The sequence below is a fragment of the Lepeophtheirus salmonis genome, chromosome 14 (genome assembly GCF_016086655.4).
Source record: "Lepeophtheirus salmonis chromosome 14, UVic_Lsal_1.4, whole genome shotgun sequence".
NCBI lineage: Eukaryota > Metazoa > Arthropoda > Copepoda > Siphonostomatoida > Caligidae > Lepeophtheirus > Lepeophtheirus salmonis.
In genome coordinates this window covers 16,204,029-16,225,121 of record NC_052144.2, presented here as the reverse complement: position 1 = coordinate 16,225,121, position 21,093 = coordinate 16,204,029, and the positions used below count along the sequence as shown (strand labels likewise).

The following is a 21,093-nucleotide window of genomic DNA, read 5'->3' as shown; positions in this document are numbered from 1 at the left end:
TGTGAAATAAATACTCCGTTTATCGATGTTATTTTTTTTAAACAACGCCGAACACTTCTGCCTAGCCACCAAAATAACAAACAAGGTTCTAGCTCTTCATGCACAACTGTTGCAGGTGTTCAAAGTAACATTAACAGCGAGTGAAAAAAATGGGATATCTACATTGAAAGAATTGCTCTAATACCTTGCTAATATTATTAAAAAAACTGATTTCTATCAATTGCTTAAGTTTATGTATTGTATTTATTCCAAATTTTCAGAGGTTTTTAAAAGAGAAAATTAGTGTTTTATATATTTATAAAGTATGTACTAAATAAAATATAGCACAATTTAATAGAATACATTGTCCGGAATGTTTCAATATATTTGCTTTTATAAAGTGTATGTATCTAAGTAATGCTAGACCATTTTTATCACATAGGTACTATTTATTCAGGTAATTTTATTTTATTTTTAAATAATAACTTACTAAGATAAATATCATATATTTATCGACTTTTTTAAGAAACGAATAATTTACAACTATCTATGAGATTTATAATCTACAATTAGAGAAGTATGATCTCCATTGGGATAGATCAAAGAATATAATGGAACGTGCAGTACAATTTTCTTTTCTTTTCCTTTTTTTTTTTTTTTTGACAAACTAAGGACTAGTTTTTTTATTAGTAGAATATTGATGAAATGAAAGATATAATTTAATTAAACTATTTCTAATGAAAGTTCTTAAGAATTAAAATAACTTTTTTTTAAGCTTTTATGATATAAAATAACTACTTAAAACATTAATTATTCCATTGCTTCAATTGTTATTTCCATTTTATATCTAATCTACTCTAAATATGTAAAAAATAATAATAATAATGGCCGAAAAAGTGAAGAAAAACATATTACTATGAATAATGAATAATAATTCGGAATTATATATGTAGCGTATTCCTTGGATATATTAATGACTATTCATCCATAGTTTCACTTTCGTTCCTATGTTTGATATCAATTAACTTTAATATAAAGTCTCTTGATTTTGCTTTACATATTTTAAAAGGAGTACATATCATTAAAAATATTTTTGAGGGATATACATACAACTTGTTTAAATGACAATATTTGGCAATGGTTACATTTTTAATATTATCTTAATTCGTATGTATGTATGAATAATGATAATTAGATGTTGGCAAGGTGTATATTGTATGTAAATAAATGCATTTAGGTACAAAATTATTGACAATAAGTTCAAATATTGGTTGTGACTATTTAATCATAGGGTACTCCAGATAAATTGGGAAAATCTTCAAAGGTTTATAACGAACGAATTAGATGGGGTATAACCAAATACTTATTATTAGTATGAAAAATGAGATGGAAAGGGAAAATATTAGGGGGGGGGGAATTTTGTACAAATTAATTTAAGACAATAATTGATTTTATTTATTTTTGCAAAATCCAAAACTGATCTTAGTTTTTCCTTAAGTCACCTGAATTTTGAATATCTGGATTATAGTAATTCGGAATTATTATCATTTTTAATCTTAAAACAATCCCAAAATCAAAAATAGTATTAATAAACTCATGTAAAAGTGTTTTTTATGATCAAAATTTAATTCACGATTCCCTGAGAAACACTATATTTACATAGGTCTAATTTTTATGTTGTCCAAAAATATTTTGCATATCCTATCAAAATTATTTTTTCAATATTTTAAGTTATGATAAGTATTCACCTTCATAAACCAATGTATGATCTGTTTAGAATGTAAATATATTGACTTTCTGATTGAAATTAGTATTACAATTTCATAACTAAGAACAAAGTCGTTGCTAGCCCCAAAATGTTTTATAAAATAAAAGTATTTATATAAGTAATTATATAACGTTGTTGAATTTTTTTGGGGGGTGAGACCCCTCCTCCCCACCTATTTGATGAAAGAAAACTAGCAACAACCCTGCTAAGCAATATATAGTGTTGAGTTTCGGTTTTTCAATCCGGGTCTTGTCTGATACCTTAATAATTTTTGGAAAGGCCGAATAACTTAGATGTAGACTGGTCTTGTAGTAAAATTAGGTCTACCCTGAAGAAAAAAAACGTTATTGATCGATCTCACAAAATACAAATGTATAAATAATAAATTTGATAAAAATAAATATATATATATTTTTGGAATTTTTTGGAATTTTCTTAAGATAATTTCATTTTTTCCCTCAGTTATCGGTTTCAAATAACGGTCTGGACCGACATATCAGCTATAAAAAAAAAAAAATAACCAGAACTTAGAAAATTCTGTCTTTAATTTAGTTTCAACATCCCTAAGTTTTTAAAATAAAACTCTAAAAGGTGTAACTGCAGACACTTTTCTCAAGAGAAAAGTTATACGAAGAATTTTTGATTGTTATTCCTGTAAATAATTAATGAACCGATAAAAAAATCATCCAGAAACTTTAAAAGATTCAGGTATACATTTTTATTCATTGAGAAGGAGTTGAAGATAATTATTTAGAGTTTTTGACAAATATTTTATAAAAATAATTATTGAACTAACCAAGAAATTCTTCGAATGTTGCATCAAATATGTAATGTAATGGTTTATGTAAACTTTGTTAAATTAAATTTAGTTCTATTTTTTCTTACACTATTTTTACAAATCATAAAATATTTTATTTTATGTAGGAACACACAAAGATTTACCCATCAAAAATTTGAAGTTATAATGAGTATACATTTAATAGGTATTTATATATAAATGAAAAAAAAATTTCCATCATTAATGACCATATAATGAAAATAAAAACTTTTCTTTACAATGAAAGAGAGAACACAATGGAATAAGATAAGGTTTTTAGGAGTGTAAGAAAATAATTCTTCTAAATAAAAAAATGAATACTTATATATATCCAAATTTCTTTGTTAGAAAAAAAAATCCGTGGTTACGAAAAATGTATAGTTGAGTATGTATGAGTAAAATACGATTTAAAAAAAATGTTAAGCATTTAAACAAAAATTATTTTAGAATGAAAGGATATTGGTCAAATAATTGTAAGTTTATGGAAAAAAATATTATTTATCTTAAAAAAATGGAAGTAATAATTGCATCTTGCAACTTTTCTATATAGACGATTACATTGAGGAAAAAAGACATATCGACTAGACATATCGTTAAGAATTTTTATTTTTTTACATCTAGCGTTGCGTAGTCTTAATAGTTAAAAACCTCATAATATTCACGATTTTATTATTATTAGGGATTTACTTTGTTTCTTTAATCCTCTGTTGCACCAAGTCGACTTTAATTCAAATAAAGTTAGTGCAATCGGGGTTTGTATTTTATCGTCCATTGATGACTTTTTATCTTAAATTGAGAGTTGTTTATCTATTAAAAATTAAAATACAAGCTGTTATTTATCAAATGTGATTTTGAAAACTTTTTAAATTCATTGTTAATGGACTTCTGAAGAAATTTTTTTTTAATTTTCTTATTAAAATAAAGATTACTCGAGTTCTAAGCATGATAAATACATTATAAAAAAGGATTTGGATTTTTTTTAATTTGGACTTTAAATATGCTCATATCAACAACAAACGGTTTAATAAGCTTTGAATCTTCATAATATTGAAAAACACCAAACTCATTGTAATTTTAGACTGAGGAATCTTAGGATGAAAGAAAAAAAACTCTTTTATTTTGAATGGGAGGCTCAATTTTTACTGATTTTAGATTATTTGTATATAGGAACACGCATAAAAGTTTGATTCTATATTCCCATAAATTCTAAACACATGCACATATCTAATAGATTTCAAGGAATACACATTTTTAAACTAATCTTCAAACAATTTTTATATCTTCTCCAATTTCCTTCTAAAAACCATTTAAAAGGCTATGAATATCGGACGAAAAAAATTACAAACTATAAATAAATGAAATTTTGTTCCAATAACTTCCAAACTATGTTTTATTAACTTTTTTAAATATTTCTTTTATTGGTCAGATAAGTATATATCTTGGAGTGACCGTAAACCTAAGCTCATAATTTCAAAAAATAATAATTTCTCTCAAGAGTTTTGTCTACTAGGCTATGTCTATACTCTTTTTTCGTAGTATATTTGTTCCAAAATACTCACTTATAAACATTACTAAATGGAAAATTATATTACCCATAGTAATGAAGGAATTGGATAAACCTAGTTGCCTCGATTGAGTAAAAAAACAATTTGTACTATTTTTCTGCAAATTGTCACATAATCCACATCAATAAAAATGCAAACTTTTCTATCTTTCTAACAAAACAAAGAAGTGTAGTCTGGTCATTCAGTACAACTTAACAATTATCTGGTTCTTTTGTTGTAAAAACACTTCTTCAAACACATAATGAATATGGGAGTTGTAGCTAATTTGTCTGGACAAATGGTGACTATATCCAGAAAAAATAGCCAATAGTAACTAAAACATACTTTTTTAAACTATTAAATAAACAAATTTTTTTTAAAGTTTTTTTGTTTTCATTAAGTTAATTGTACTTAGGTATATTATTCACAAGGGTTCTTAGAAAATTCTTCTAATCCAGTGCCACTATTTTAAATGAAAAATTTAAATGGCTAAATTGTGTATTTATTTATTTTTCTAAAAAAATGTATCGTCAATATTATAGAACATCGTTTTTACAAGAATTTTTCCCCTATATCATTTTGAATATAATTCAATTAAAACTTTGTATTTCACGATTGAACCTTGTCTAAGTTTATTTCTCGCTCATAAACTGTAAGGGTATATAATAATCCGTGAATTTTTTTAGAGTGGGATCCGGAAAAGTAATTTTTCTAATTATTCAGTTACTAAACAATAAATAAAGTATAATTTAAGCATATTTCATAAGGAAATATTACATTTTAAATTCTCAATTCTCCTCTAGTTCATTTCTATAGTTATGAATTATAGTGAGCCGGATGTTTAAAAAATTAATTAGTGAGTGATGAACAAATTAGGTTTTAGGTAGTTACATAAATATTGTCTGTGTAAAAAGTAAAGCACTTCATTTTTGGATAAAATGGTTTTTACAAATGCCATTATAAATGCTTCAACTTTCCCCATTATTTATAGAAAAAATGAAAATGAAGTTTGTAGACTGTAGAGAATATTTTACTACTACATTAATAAATTATTATCAAACAAGACATCTCCGATACTAGACATCTTATATCCCCCTTTTCCATAACCATATTTTCGATAGATAAATAATAGAAAGGCTTAATTAAAATTATTTCAATTCTCGATAATTAATTCCCAAATTGGTTAATTACTCAAAAAATAAAAATAAATTCACACCGGAATTATATCATAAGTTAAGAATTAAAATAAATTGTCTAGCAATAATTGGATGCACAAAATAAATTTCAAAGATATTTCAATTTCTTGGGTGAATAAACACGCCAGAAAATTAAGAGAGGTGTCTTACTATTATAGTAATACAATAATATATATAAATAAAAGGACATTATTTTTTTGTTGACATGAAATATTACGGAAAAAGTTTTTCATATTTATTTATATACGAGTAACATTTTTCATGTCACCCACCCAGAACTTTTTTTTTCTGTAAGAGATATTGGCTAAACTACAAAATAACTTTTTGCATATTAATGCATGTTCTCCCTTGTATCAAACACTCTCATAGAAATGAGGGGAGGGGGAAAGAAGCACTGCCTTGTGTAATATGTAAATAAGCTACAGCACTTTTCAGTTTTCTTATATTTTCCTGCATTAATATTATTTATAGAATCATTATATTAGTGATATTTCTAAAAATATACGATTTTATTGACGAAAATTATTCATTCTTCGGTAAAGTCAATTATACTCGAAGCTGACCAATGCAGATTTTTATTGTAAGCAAATAACAATTCTGTGCAAAAATCAGCCCATTATTTGAAAATGACTCTCATGATCAATGTATCAAATGTAATATCATTGTAATAAATTTATTACACTTTGTACTTTCTCATAGATTTTTTTGGTCTGAAAAATCATATCCAACACTGGTTCAAAAATATTAGCTATTTGTGGCCTTTGAAAATAATTTTACTGATTAGTATACGTAAGTAATCAGAAATATTAATAAATCGATAATAATATGAAAAAGTTGGTCATCTATCTATTTTTATCAAAGGGTCTATAATACGAGGTTCATAAAAAAGTGTATGCAGTAGACTGGGAAATAATAATTTCTAGTCCTGTCACTATATAATGACGTCGCTGGGTTATGAACTTTGAAATATATTATTAATTAAGTTGAGCTGGCCATTGATAAAGAATATAATAAATAAAATATTATTTTGAGAAGATCAATACATTTATGCCAATTTTTATCTTCATACTTAACACTTTAAATATATTACACACTTCATACCCCAGTGACGTCATTTTATAAAAACAAAGCTATTGTTTTCTTTTTTTCTGTCCATAATTTATCATATAGACCTTGCTATGATCGATCAATTTAATCGACTTACCAATCTAACGGGCAAATCCTAATTAAGATATCACTATGTCATATATGAAGATCTAAAAGAATGTATCTGTGTTTTATGTCGTTTTTTTTATCAATAATTTATGATTATTCAAATTTTTCACCAAAATGGTCAGAAAATTGAACAAAATTTCATTTTATATAATGTTTCATATACTTTATATTAAAAAAAAGAAGATTTTTTTGTTTTGTTTTTTACTTTTATCCTATACAAACACACACAAAAACGATTTTTCAATTATTTTTGTTGACAAACTTTCTATTAATAAAACAAAATAAAAACAAAGGTTTAGGAAAGGTAATAGATTTTTTCTTCTTTATTGAATCAGCTAGTACTTATATGATAAACCATTGGATTTATTATTGTGTTTATAGTGTTTGATACAAAAATGAAATTAACTTTTGGTTATAGTTTTCTGATTTACTATTCTAGGCAAGTAAAAAAGGGTTTTTGTTTCTTAAATGATAATGATTTTTTCTTCTTTTTTTTGTAAAATTATAAAGAATTACCTATTATTGCCTTGAATTAGCAATTTATTTAATTTTGTTAATTGCGATCACTTTGCGTTGGTCTCAAGATATATACGTATAATCAGTTGGAAGGTTCTTCATTTAAAAGAAAAAAGAATATCCTCCATTACCAGGATTAAAGTCGTATTAAATGCTACTAAGATGGTCCAATAACGTCCCAATGACCAACATTTTATTCATTGGGTGTTTTATTATTGAATAAAATATACTTATTATGTTTAATTTTGTAAAATTGTACATTTTTTTGCTTATAGTATTATGGTCATAAATTTTAAAAGCTTTTGACAAATCAATAGTTTGATGGTCAAAGTTAGGCTTTGAAGTAAAATTAAGTATGTACAGAGAGCGGACCAAAAACTTAGAATGTAATTTAAATATTATGATTATTGTTAATATTCATATTAAGAGGTTATTTTAAAAAAAAACATTTTCAACAAAGATATTTATTTTTTGTTGATGCACTTAATGTTCACGTAAACTGAAAACGTCTAAACAAAAAAAAAAATGTCTGCGAACAACTGCAACCAAAAACGACTTCAGATTGATGGTATGTCTTAAGCATCAGAAATTATTTTGATGAAGATTAAAGTTAGAGAACACAGTCAGGAATCGTAGATAAAGTAAAAGTCGAATATTTTTCTTTATGGCTGATTTCTTGCCCAAACTTCTCCCCTAATAATAGCCCAACATTAATCCATCATATTATGCTGTTTGTGTCGTTTTGGAGTCCGAGACGAATAGGACCCCTTTAACCCTAGTGTGGAGTGGGACAACCTTTCTGACTAATTTATTATTAACAACTGATAGAACCCTTTCATATTTTTTATTCTGTCTTGACTGTCTGTGAAGAAACATTTGTTCAAAAACTTATAGCTTTAATGTCGATAAAAATTAAACGATAAATAAATATAAACTTTTGGCTCTTCATATACGATTGTTCTACAACATAAATAAAAAATAAGTTTTATTTTAATGTCTTTAAGTTATTTAATGCAAAAAATTTAGTGTTATTTCGCTACGATTTAATATTGGGATTATTAAAGAAAAAAGTTAAGACTTTGGCAAATGTAAAATGTGTGAATGCAATTATTGAATTATTGGCTAATAAATAAATTTTAAAAGACAATTGTTTATTTTAATGTGAAATTTTTTCAACTAAATGTTATCAATATAAGTTCGAAATTACGAGTTTAATTTCTATAATAAAAGTGATTAGCTACTATAACTAAAAATAGCAAATGGAAGTTAGCCATCGAGGCTAGATGTTCTTATAAAGGAAATTTTGTTCGGTTGAAATATATATTGCACAAAATTTTGGTTATAACTGATTCTGCTTTTAGGTGAACCGGAGCTGTAGGGAGCATTGTCACAAGTCAATCTTTCTCCTGAATTAATATATTATATTCTTCTTCTACTTTTTTTCACCAATTTTCCTGAAAGGTTTAGATCTAAACTTTTCATTTATCAAATGGAAGGAGGATTCGATGCGCTTCTTAAACTTTATCAGACTCATTTTCTTTAGATTTATTTGTGAAGATAGTACATATTGCAAGGCGATATATCAACCATTTCTCCCTGGAGTTGGTAAACGGGTTCCTCCTGACTGATTTCCATCTTGATTTCTCAATGTACCTTCCAAGCATCCGGAGAGGATTGGAAACTAAGAGTACCGTAGGGTTGTGACTCTATTTTTTCGATTTATTTGCTAATCAGTCTCACCTTGAGAGCTTCAAGTGTGATATAGAAAGGGATATGTGGACTTTTACTCGTTTTTACATTTCTTATCCGTCACATTACAAAAGTATGGTTTCCACTGATAAAATTATTGCTCATTATCACCTATAAGTGGAAGAGTAGCCTCGACCAGAAATAAACTTCAGTAAGGCCCTTGGCATTAAGTTGTCAATAAATCTGTTGAACCTAATGTAAGTATTTTCACGAAATTATATTGTATACTTTTCTTAAAATACTTTTTATCCTCCTCGCCAGAAATCTTGGGTAAAATAATTGTTTAACTTTATTCACTTAAGAATAAATACTTCCTTTATGCGAAGAAAAAGTGGTTAACTTTCTTTTAAAAAATAACTTGTTTCACAACAAGGAATATTAATTATCTAAGTACGAATATATGTATACAGAAAAAACAACACTTTTAGAAAATTGAGAGCTAGAAACAATAATATGACAACACAAATCCCCTTGAAAAGTAACCCCTATAAATCTCTATAAACTTTGAACTTTCATAGAAAAAAATCATTTTTGACCCTGGGTAATCCTACGTATGTATTTACAAAGAAAGAACAGTATTTTACACAAAACATTTACAACAACTGAATTATCAATAATTTTATGATTGCTATTAGGGAAGCTCTTACTTATGTGAAAAGATCTGTGCCAAATTTTAGTTCACTATAATCAGTCGTACATGAGATACGGGTTCTATATGAAGTTATATTTTATTATTTAGGGACACTATTCAATCAAAAAGTGATTGATTTGGGGTCTAAAATTTGGTAGAGATACGATACTACATTTATACAAATAATACTCTAACCCTTACTATTCATAAAATATATTTCCCTTCAATTTGCTAGGGACCTCTCCATAATATTTTTGTGAAGATTGTATTTTCATGTCAAACATAAATAAACAATAATTGAGGGAAGAAACTTATTTTGAATGAACAGTTTTTTAACGTAACATTATAAGACATAAAAAAATACATTAATTTTCATTTTAAAATTAGTTGTTCTTTATGCAATATGTATATAAAAATAGATGTCCCTTTAATCAATGGTGATATATATTTATTTTGGGTATATAATTTAGGGGAAAAGTGGTTATAAAATTCTTTTGATAAAATAACTCAAAAAGGTGGTAAAAATGCTCTTTTTTATATGAAAGAGGAAAAAAAGTAACTTGTTGATTGGATTCTAGTTTTCATGGTTGAAGACAAAAAATATTGAGAGGCAGAAATATATAGATTAATAAACTAACCTACCTTTTTTAAATCATGTTATATTTTGTACATGAAGGAAATTGGAAACACGTGGAATGGCACTTTGTGATATTTAGGTTGTTAAATTTTCTAGTGGTGTATTTTGAATTGATTTTTTTTTTAAAGGTAAAAAATCTTTTAAAGGGTTGGACCTACAAATAAGGACTAAAAAAATTGTAAAAGATATTTGGACTTATCACACGGATGATGAACAAAAATAGATTGAAGGGGGAAGGAGGGTACTTTGAGTAGGATTCATTCTGGCGGAGAAGGTTTAAGAGAAGAAAGCAGGGACGCATCTCTATTCTCGCACAAAAAATTACCTTTCCTCTTGAGTCCTTCTTTCTTACTCCGGTAGCAGTTCTTTTTTTCTTCTTTTTTCTTATGATGATGCTGAACATATCCAAAAAGCATCACTCAGAGAAATAAAGAGGGAAAAAATTATATTCATACATAAAAGTGATGGGAAGGTTTGGTTAAGTATGTACATATGAATGTATATTGAAAAATTGAAATGATTAAAAAACTTTTTTTGTTATTTTGTTAAATAGAAAGCTTTTGAATACCACTCCATGAATACATAAGAGAGGACATGAAGAACACTCGTTGTTTGCAATGGAAATATATATGGAGAGTTGGTGAAGCAACAGTTTTTTATTACTCTTTCTCTCTGCAAACCATTTTCTCTATTGCAATATATGTACGTACGTACAATTATTTTTCAAACTTTAATGATTGAATTCATATTCTGTGCCTTTTATTTGTATAACTTTTATCACACTTTAATTTAAATAAAAGAAATAAATAAAATTATTTATTGAGGGTGTAAAAAATGTTTGGAAATTGTATTGAGAAAAAAAATTCTTAGTATAGTTTCCTCTATAGATTTTATTTTCTAAATGCAGTGATCCTTTTAGATACTTGAACTTGAAGCTTTATTTACATATACAATACATATGTCTATGGTGCGTAAATATTTTCTAATTTTTGTAGTTTGCCAAGTATAAAACGAACGAGAGCTGAATTCTCAATACAAATGGTTATTACCAATTTTTAATTATATTAATTGTCGATTAAAAAAATAAAAAATAAACCCACGTTGTTTAATCTTTACTAAAACATAAAATTATGCTAATAGTTTAAAATCGAGAGAATTTTGAACGGTTTCAAAAATAAAGAAACTGAAAATCAACAATGTATCCTTAACAATATGACGAATATTTTGGAGTAAAACAGCTTAGATTACAAGAAACTTCATTAGATAAGAACAAGCATAATTGACGAGGGGAAAAGATAGAAGGAAATATACAACGACATAGTCAATAATTATTCCAATATCCATCCCAATTCTACTCTGAGTCCAACTATGACTTATACTTATGACTCCACAAAGAGAACCTCAAGATTACTCTCTATCTATTTTCAATGTTCTATACGGATTTATATATATTTTTATGAATTAAAAAGGGAAGTTCGTTCACTCATAGCAAATTAAAAAATAATTATAACAGTTTAGGAAGAGTAAATGTACTCTTCAGTTTACTAACTCAAAAAAATGGGCGCGCTAAAAAAATACATACTCATTTGAATACACTTTTATTACGAGTACAAATATCCGAGTTTGTGTCTATTTAATTTACTTCTTGTATTTTTTCGCAGTCTTTTCTATGTAGCATATTGAAACTATTAAAAAAACGAAATTAAGCCCTAAGTTGCAATATTTAATGCGTCAACAAAAAAACAATCTTTATAAAACTCATGTATGGGATAAAATTCTAATTCATTGATAAAAATGGAGAGTAATTAGTCAAAAATACAATTGTGTTTTTTGATAAAAATAATTCTAGCTTATTTTTGTGGTGTGTAATGTGTTTTGTGTTATGTTCTTCCTTTAACTTATCATTATGATTATTACACAAGCTCTGTTGAAAAAAAATATATTGTACATGTTGCAACAAACTTTTTTTTTAAATGTAAGTTCCTCTGGATTTGACCTTTGTTCATATCTTCATGAAGATTTAGATCCATATTTCATATTCATATTTAGATTGATGGGACTTGTACATATTATGAGGAGAAAAAATGTGAAAGACTATTCATCAATAGAAGTATTGAAAATATGACCTGCTGTTATGTTAAAAAATGAAACGGAACATTTACATAGTAATCCTGACAATTTAAAGCATGCTTTGGAAAAGAGCAGCTTAGTTTTCATGACGTTGCAGTAGTTTAGCTACGATTAGCTAGAAGATGAAGAAAATAAACAAGAACCCCACTCCTTATCTTTCAAAGGCATAGACAGGAATTACCCCCTTGTTAATTCTTAATCCTACTTTAATTATAAATGGACTTAATAACTCTCAAACAAATCTTTGGCATTAACTCTCCGTCACACACACAGCACACAGACTTGTGATTGGTTTATACTTAGATGTTTTCTTATCAAGAATAAAAGAGGTAGCTTAGGAAAATAAAAAACACTGTTTAGATTGTAACTACAAAAAATTTCATGTATATCAAAGGTAATATTTTCTAAAAATGTATGTATATAACTGTTATTTTATTGATTAAAGACCCTTAGTCATTTTGAGTTTTCTGTTTTATGATTTTGAAAGGGAAAATGGTATACTTTTACATTTTAAATAGTATAGCATAATGTAATCAATGTGTATAACATAGCATAGACATTACATACATTATGATGTATTTTTTACCAAATTTACGACAGAGGTAGGTGTAAATTTTTAATTATTCTTTTATTGTGAAATGCTTTCAGCTTTACGAACTAACACAAATGAACATATTTTATTTAAATGATACAATACCTACTTCTTTTCTTTTCTCCATCTTTTTTTTTTTTGACATAAACTATAATTTTACCAAACGGTGTACCTTCTCTCAACATATATTAGATGAATAATTTCAATTTCCGAATCTTTTTTTTTATTTAAATCAACAAAAGACTAGTTAATTATTCTTTAATATTTACTCAGACTTAAATAGTTCTCTAAAATAAATCAATTATAGACATAGGATTCTACACTTTTTTATATATTGGAAAAATTAAAATATTAATATGGCTTTTAAATTAAGTATAGCCAACACATATTTGACAATGCAAAAAATGGGATATTTTCCTTTTGGTGTCTCAATAAAAATTAGATTTAATCAAAAATTACCGACCATGTAAACCTCTTGTTGCTTTTTTAGTTCCAGCTAACAGTATATATATATATATATATGTTTTGTTTTTTGCTAGATGTCCAACACTGAAACATAGCTAACATTATACAAGTAACTAATATAGCATACACGTTTTTGAAAGGTAGCGTATTAATACATATTCGCAAGTGTTTAAACCCTAAACAAACAAAAAATACGAACTATATACTAGCTTATAAATGCTTGGCAAAAAACTACTAACTATATGCTAGCTTTCAAAAGCATTGCAAAAAAAATAATAACTAATAACAAAGTAACATTAGCATATAGTCTTTAAAACGCTGTGAAAACATGCAACCCCATAGCCAACATTGTCCTGCACTTTAACTTATACCTCCTATATACCAACTAAAATTTAGCACAGAATGATTCATAAATCAATAGACTGGACAACACATATTTTTACCTCTTTTCTTGCTCCAATTTAACAAAACTACCTTCCAAAAAAAAAATAGTAATTTGAATACCTACATTATTTGGAATTACATCTTTAGATTAAAAACCTCAATTATCAGTTTATAAATCTCAAATCTCAGGCCAAAGCTTAAACAATAGGTTTTGTAAAAATAAGTTTATACATTGACACCAAGATTATAGCTTAAAGTGGAGCAAAAATTGAATTTAAAGGAGTCCTAAAGTTTGTAGCTTATAAAATATATATTTGGTAAGTGAAATGTCTTAAAAGAAGTTACACTACAAAGTTTAGCTTAATACATTCTGTAGTTTTTGAGTTTTTACCTAATAGAGAGACGGACGAAAGTACAGAAATACCATTCAAATATGAACACTTTGAATTTTAAGCTTTATCAAGATTTAATCCATTCATTAGTAATACAATTTCAAGAAAATTAATACTACGAAATATATGTGTGTCTGAGTTCTTTTAAATCATTATTTTAACCGCTCATAGGGGCAATGATTTCTTCAATGCAGCGGCGGCGGAAGACCTGGCAACCACTGCGTATGTAGTCATATGTCATGGCGTCTTAGTGATAGCTGACAATGGATTTGAGGGCTTCAGTGTTTGGATGACGGACACAGATATAGTCGAGGGGGTTGGCATCAGGGCTGTGGGGGGCCAAAAGTATAAAAAATAAGTTTCAAAGACTTATTCAAAAGAATCTTGCAAAGGAGTTTCTTCCATTACTGGTGCCAAATGTTGCTGTTCCTCCCTCACAAGGCTCTTTTCGTCCACTTTTTTGATAGCCCTCTGTACAATCTGGTTTGCAACCCCGATATCTCATGTATGGGCTCTCATGAACTTGATAGGATTGGCTAGGCTGTTTTCTTCAGCTCCTCCAGGTACAGTTTGGCCTTTTACTTAGACCCCTCCTTCATCTCCAACGTTTCTGATTTTCTGACGGCGTAGACGGTTGTCTTACGAGACGCCAAATGCTTGGAGTGTGTGAATCGAAACTAGTCCATCACATTAAAGTTCCTTTTTCTCGAATTGTACGTAAGCTAAGAGCTAAGGTTTGTTTTGTTTTGTAACAAATTGTTTATGCTTTAATATATTGAAATATGAATTAATTATAACCAATCAACCTACATTAATTATTCAATTATAAAGTGTTCAGATTTCAATGGACCAATCAGTATTTGTTTGAAATCTTTTAAAGATGTCCTTTTCAAAAAATATATATTTTCTGAAAATAATGATACTTTTATCACAAATTATTCTTCTCAATTTCATTATTAAATAGTCCTTAACTATATGTAAATATAGTTTCACTTATGCCTATTACTATGCTTGTATAAAATATTTTATATTCTTCAAACAATACGGTTATTTCAACTCTCCCTTAGTACACCTCTCAATTATACAACTCGAGATTATAAAACTGTTTTTTATTCCCTTAAATCTACATTTTTTATCGATACTTTTTATCATGCTCCTCAAAGATGAAATTAAGATATATGCAATCCTTTATTAATCTTAATAATGGCTTATTTAGAATTCATTCGTAGATTTAGTCATTTTTAATTGAGTTTTAGTATATTTTATTGACTATTTTGCTTAAAAGTCGTTCCTTTATTTTTTTCTTGGATTTTTCTTTTTTTCAATGTCAGGACTTAGGCGTACAACGCCTTGATCTAAAAAAATGGCATATTGTTAATGTTATTTTAGATAATACATACAACCTCATCACAACTAATGAGTACTTATATGATTCTCAAAATTTGCATAGAGTAATGAGTATTTCATGGAGTCAAAATTTCATTTTTACTATAAGAATTAGAAATTATATATTAATGATATTCCAAACTAATTTTTTTTAGACTATTTTAAAATAAAGATATATTTTTTCTCGATTTAAAATTCAAAGTACACGGGGCCTTAATAAATTTCAGGAATCATATTATGTATATCATAACGACCTACCTACATTATAAAAAATATTCATTGTTTTGTTAGTTGTTGTGCTGTAAATTTTGCTTGTCATTAGCAGAGGTACGGAAAAGTATTTATACCACAAATCCATGTCCTTTAATATTAATATCGAGTCCTTAGATCCCTTATGAGTTAATTTCAAGCCAATTATTATAATATTCTAGACTCCATCCAATGCTAAAAGTGCAGAGTTCTAATATATTTTCTACTCTTGAGAATGCTTCTTACACTTTTGTAAATGCATGTCAATTGCATTTTCTGACGTTTTGTTTTATATTTTAAGTCGCAAGTATTGAAATACCGAAATCAATTTTGGTACCAAAAATCTAATAACATTTCTTTTCGTTAAAAATAAGGCTGCAGAGTCAGTCTATAAAATGCCCAAATAAGACTAGAATTGTAAATGTCAACGACTCCCACTCCTTTCATTAGTTGACTCTTGTTTGATTTAAAGTGGCTTACTTTACGTATTAAGAAATCAAAAAGAATATTATAAGAATATGATTTTTTTTCCTTTATTTTAATTTTTACAAATCAAAGCACTCTACTTAGAACTCGAGTCATTTCTACTCAGTCATTGATTTTTATATTGATAAAATGATCAATTCAATGTCTTAATAATAATTAACAGTTGAAAATAAGCAAAATCAGAACAGTATCTACAATATGTGTTGTAGGATTTTTTCCTGTCCCATTTGACAAACAAGGTTTCTCAACGTGAGTGTTGTTAAACAAATTGTTACACAATTTAATTTATTAAAGTAGTAGCAACTGTTATTTTCATTTCCCTATTTTTTTTTTTCAATTCTAATCAGTACAATCTCGATTTAATGGATGAATACAATTGAAGGAATTAGTTGAGACTGGCCGAATTTTTACTTCATGATAGATATCGATTTAAAGGATTTTTAATTTTAATTAATTGAAGTTTTTTTTATTAACAATGCTTAATATGCTTATTCATCCCACACTAATATAAGTTGATTAAGAAAGTATCTTACTATTTCTAGTAATACAAACATAAAACTATGATGAGCTACAAAAATTCTGAATATTATTTATTAGTGTGTTACTGTAATAAGAGTTACTCTTCTAATGCTGGAGGATTCACCCTAATAATAAACGATTATTATCAATAGTTTATGATTATTTTTGTTACTTGTACCTAAAGGGCTCAGTTACTCTTTAAATCTTGGTTTCCAGCAGCTAAGATGCCCCGAATCAAGTTACTTTATTAATACATATATCAAGTTTAGTAACTACTTGGGTTTATTTGTTAATTTGCTTTTATCATAGATTAATTAGATTGTATTAGAATTTATTTAACTGGTAGGTGTTTTAAGAAGAATAATAGCAGTTTTAGTATCTATATTTGAACAAAATAAGATAAAAAATGTTGCTTCATAAATAGTAAGACATTTAGGGATTATAGTGAGGATTATAAGATTTATTTTATCTAGGTATTGGACAATATTTTTTTTGTTTTGATATAATAATTTTTATACCCTGACGAAAAAATCCCTTAAATTGAGATTAGACTGTATCTATTTCCTCGCCTCGCAGTAAACTTTCTATTGATGAAAAAATTGCAATGTATTTTTAATAAATCCATAGTTATTTCAAAATTGCTTTAAGCTTTTTTTTTTCTTTTTTAAATAATTTATTTCATTTAGTCAACACCTGACGTTATTATTAAATATCAATTTCAACAAACAACTAACAACATACATATATTTAAAATTATATTATTTCTTATTAATATTAATAAAAATACACAAATATTAATAAATTATGAGAAATATAGCTTTTAAAATTATTTTTTTAAACTCATGAGAGATATGTGCAAAATATTTTTATTTTTTTTAAATATTTCCTTAGAGAACAAAAAATGCCTAATGGTAAATATGTACATACCTATCAAGAAGTTGTTACATATGCGACTCAAAAGTTAGCTTAGTCAATTGTAGTTACGTAAGAACTGAAGGTTAAATTTATGAGAATTGCATAGCAACAATAAATCTTTTGTATGAGCTCTTTTTAATATCATATCAAGTTTGTGTTATTTTAAAGTTTTTATTCTCTTTCTCTCAACATATTTTTAGATGCTATAAATTAAGTAAATCATTCTAAAATTGAGTTTATGTGTTCCATAGCTTAATTTTCAAAATATATGAAAATTACAGGTAGAATAAACTCTATACTTTTTTTTCTACCTCTTCCTTTTTTTTTCAACACTTACAGCCAATTTTTAAGTTAGTTGTATTAGAATATTTATGAAATGAAATAGATAATAGAAATAAAAAAATCTTATAATGAGTACTTGAACAATTTAACGAATTTTTACATGATATATCTTTTTTACAATTTCTACTTTTTTTTTTGTGGCGGACCTGATATCAAGTCTTAGATGGAAGGATTAGCAAATTTAAAGGAGGGATAATATCAGCAAACTTAGGGTGGGATTAGACAGGGAATACTATACTACATGGAATCCGCCCTTATTTTATACTTTGGCCTATTTAAGGAATGAAAATATTCCTTTACTTTTCTTCTTTCTGTTGAAGGGTTACTCTTTTTGTGGACTAACAAAAATAAATAACAACAATGTCATGTGAACATGAGTCCATTAAAGTGTGAATAAAGGCAAAGGAGGGATGAAGTGTTGTTCATTTTATCGTTCGATATCTATTTAGTGCCAAAACATTCACAGTACATTTAAAAAGCTCTAAAGATTGTATTAAATAGTTAGCCCCACAAAGACTCTATAATAATATTATATATTCATGTGCTTGTAAACAGCCTTGTCATCTCCATCCTTTAATAATTTGAAACCCATCAACCTGCAGTGGTTGACAAATAGGAAGATAACAATCGTAAAAAGTCTGGTTCTTTTTGGAATTTGGAAGAAAAATAATGGAACTTCTGAAGTAACAAGAACCCCAACTTTTTAATTATTAATTGTAAAGCCCAACTAACTGCCTATCACTGTAGACCTATTCAAAAATATAATTTTTAGAATTTTGATAAGTTTGTTCATTTTTTCACATGCTTTAAGATGTGGGAAGCTCGAAAATCATTATATAGAGATCTAAATATGTATGTAACCTGCTTTAAATTTTCCCAAATGCTTTTTTTTTATAATTTTGCGTAGTTTTTGGACAAAAAGTATAGATAAAGCACATCGTTTTATGAAAAAAAAACATTAGACTAAAATATAACCATTTTCGAATAACACTTTTTATATGTCTTATTATCAAAGTATCAAAATTCAAAATCAAATTTCAAAAATCAAGTACTATTTTCAAAGAATTAAATTTTTGGAAAAAAAATTTGAATATTAAATTTTTTTTGAAAAAAATCTCTAAAGAATAAAGATAATTTTTTGAAAAAATCTCTAAAGAATAAAGATAATTTTTTTGAATAAAATCTCAAAAGAAGAAAAATAATTTTTTTGAATAAAAATGCATATATAAAATTTTTCGAGAAAATAAAAAAATCCTTGATTTAGGAGGAGGTGCTACTACAACCATAGCCACCCACAAAAAATTTCAAATATAAAATTTTTGGAAAAAAAAAATCAAGTTTATTGCTATTCACATGAAATAACATTTTTGGAAAAATGTTCCAATATAATTTTTTTTTAAATTCAAAAATCAAGTGCCATTTTCAAAGAATAATTTTTTTGGAAAAAAAATTCTAAAATGTATAACTATTAACATTTTTTTTTTTTAATTTTTTCAAAAATACTGTTCCAAATATTAAATTTTTTGAAAAAATTTCAAAGATCAAGTTATATTTTCAAAGATTAAAATTTTTTGAAAAAAATTTTGAAAAATTAAATTTTGTACAAAAGATATTATAGACTTCATTACTAAATACGAAAAATAAATTTTTTGGAATAAAAATGCAAATATTAAATTTTTTTGAATAAAAATACAAATATTAAATTTTTCGGGAAAAATAAATCTTGCATAATAAAATAAATCTTTAATTTCGGAGGAGGGGGCTACACCCACTCCAGCCCATACCTGCAAAAGCCCTGGAGTTATAAGACTTTTTTTTTGGGGCTCAAGTAAAGATGATTATGAGAAGGAGGAACATAAAAATCTTATTGGATCTGTCGACACCAAAATTTATAAATACTCTCCACAAGCAATAGCCTTAGGAAATAGTTCACGGATATAACAATTCCTAAGTCGAATTATGAATTTAGACGCTCTTGTAAAGTAATGGCTAGTAACCTTCTAACCAAGTCTAAAGAAAGTAAGTTCAGAGATGACGTGGGGGGTAACAAGTGTGAATGGTGCAGTGATAGGGTTAAAAATATTGACCACATTCAACAGTCATGTGTCACGACGCATGGGTTCCGGATATTAAGACATGATCAATTAGTTGGTTATGTAAAGCATTACCATTTCTGAGGCTATTTTTGAGGTCGATGGAGTACTAATGAAGCCAGACATGATAGTAACTAAAGGAGGGAAGACCTTGACTCAACCATAAAACTGATATGCTAGACATATAATGCAAAAGTATAGAATGAAATGCTCAGCAAACTAATTACGGATTCCAAAATTAAATTCTTTATAATTGGTCAGGTGTACTATTTGAAAAATCATTCTTAGTGCTAAAGGAGCTATGTATTAACCAGATCGTGTAGTTTAGGTACAGTTTATAAATACATCTTAATATAAATTATCTATTCGATTCATATGCTATTTAGTATTAACACAGATGCGAGGGATCCCGTCTTAGAAAGAGATTATACAAGTATAAAATTTAGTGAGTTTATAACCCTAAAAATTAGTGAGCTATATTAAAATCAAAGCCCTACCTTCCGAATCCATGGACACTGGTTATAACAAAGTACCTGAACATAGAACTATTAATCACGTTATAAACATTACTACTGATGAATCCTAGTCATATTAGCTACGAAGCGTCTATGTAATCTTATTGGTTGTGTGACGTGTGGATATTGAAGCAGAGAAAAGGAGGAAAGGATCAATGTCATACTATCACAGTGGTGCGTAAAGTAATAAATATTCTTCACAGTCAAAATGGCGGCGATATGCTTCCTAGGTGGTGAAGTGAAAGAAAAAAGGAGGCAGTTTGTCCCGCAACTAGCCTGCAGGCTGGTCACCAATATAATATATATAAATAATATCCTCCAAAATGGCTGAACATTGTTCTTTCTTCTTCTCGCCCACAATAGCTGGGAGGAGGGTGTTTAGTTTTTGTGTAATTTCATGTTATACTTTAATTATTAATCACAGTAAATAGTGCAAAAAATTATCTTTTAAATTTTATTATTAACTATGGTATATTTCTGCAAATGTCTTATTTGTTTATCTTATAAGTATACGGAATTATGCTTTATGCTGACAAACTGTAATAAAAAGTAAAATAAATTCTTGAATATAAC

At 27.1% G+C, this 21,093-nt stretch overlaps 1 protein-coding gene across 5 annotated transcripts in view; it reads right to left on the bottom strand.

Annotated features, from left to right (window-relative positions):
• Nucleotides 1-20,708, bottom strand: part of LOC121129161 (neuronal acetylcholine receptor subunit alpha-7) — a 131,473-nt gene extending 110,765 nt beyond the window's left edge. For 2 of the 5 annotated variants that reach the window (XM_071893337.1, XM_071893338.1), the window contains exon 1: nt 10,058-10,278. The gene's annotated coding sequence lies outside the window, so the exon portion shown is untranslated. Of the gene's footprint in view, nt 1-10,057; nt 10,408-20,502 lie in introns of those variants that run through there. The other 3 variants (XM_071893339.1, XM_040724843.2, XM_071893336.1) reach the window with 3 other exon arrangements.
• Nucleotides 20,709-21,093: the final 385 nt, after the last annotated feature.